Genomic DNA, 1,457 nt, shown 5'->3' with positions numbered 1-1,457 from the left:
CACAAACAGTGGACTCTGGTGCTGTAGAGCTGTGTCAGTGTGTTGCCTTCATCTGAAGACCGTCTTCAAAGCTTCAAGTTGACTCACCGCCTCAAGGCTGAGGATGATGCCGAACTGTCATGCTGTCCCTAAGAAGGGAAGCGGCAGAGAGAATCACGGCTCACACTGTGAGCCTTTCCAAACAGCTAGTTTGTGTCTGTGCAGGGTTTGTTGTGATGACCCAGTTGTCTTGTGGGGAGAAATGATGATGTACATTAAACAAACCAGCGCTGTGCTTTTGATTTGCATATTAATTTCCTCCAAACGGTCGTGGATTGAGTAGATCTTGTGACAAGTTGTTTTTCAACCAGGGTGCCCTATTTAAGGAGGCTGTTTCTGAAGTCTACAGTGCTGCCACTAGAGGGCGGTAGCACGCCACAGAAAACTCATGGGGAAAAGAAAAGTAAATTAAGTTTTATCTAAAAAAAAGAGCTTAAATAAAAAAAAGACTGATTCAGTTTCCTTATTTTACTTATTTATTTATTTCATTTTGAATGTGTGTATGTCACTCTTTCTGTTTAGTGGCGTATTTCAGAGTTATTCTGGCTATTGCTCCTCCTTCATGGTGCAGCCATACATCACAAACCCAGACGAAAAACACATATTTATTGCATTATTCAGTGCATATACAGAGAAAGGGACACAGAGGGGAGATAGACAGAGTAAGACGGATTGCAGTGACAGGAGAGCAGGCAGAGGAGGAAATTTACTGCTCTGCGTTAAAAAACAGCAAACACAATAGTTGTCTAGTGTGGTGTCTAAAACCTCAGACAACGCATGTTGGCTTGTATGAACAAAGCAAACTGTTGTCCTAGACATACTGTCAGCAGTGCAATTTAACCGTCAATGATGTGCACATTTTCTGTGTTGCCTATTGGTCCCCAAATGAAAGCATTAGCATTAGAACACTAAACTGTAGGTCAAGAAATGTTCAGACATCTAGATTAAAATGGGTATTAATTTGTGTAAAACTCAGCTTGGTTGCACATACATTTTGTTCAACATCTTATTAAAATAAATCAAAACATAAATTGGAACTTTAGCATGTGTGATATGTCTGTAAAGAAATCAAATTAATATACCAGCATGCTATCGGGTCTCTAAGTCTGTACTTATGCACAGCAGGACTTTGACTTAATTGCTAACACCAGTTTGTTAACAAGCTCAATAGCAGAAAGTAGTGTTCATCATGTTTATGTTTCTTATCATGGTATAAATGAGATTTTAAATTCTAAAATACATTTTGTGGTAGTTTCACTGATAACAAAATCAAGCAAGAAAAAAAATAATAACCAAAGCTTAGCAAATCCAACTTTTATGACTAAAGAGTAATGCAGCTAAACTACTTGACATTAGTTTATAAACACTGAAATGCTAAAATTAGCAATTGTGAATAAGACAAAACACAAAAGTTAAAT

This window comes from Nematolebias whitei, chromosome 20 (assembly GCF_014905685.2).
Source record: "Nematolebias whitei isolate Nwh7 chromosome 20, NemWhi1, whole genome shotgun sequence".
Classification (NCBI taxonomy): domain Eukaryota; kingdom Metazoa; phylum Chordata; class Actinopteri; order Cyprinodontiformes; family Rivulidae; genus Nematolebias; species Nematolebias whitei.
This window is presented reverse-complemented; position numbering follows the sequence as displayed.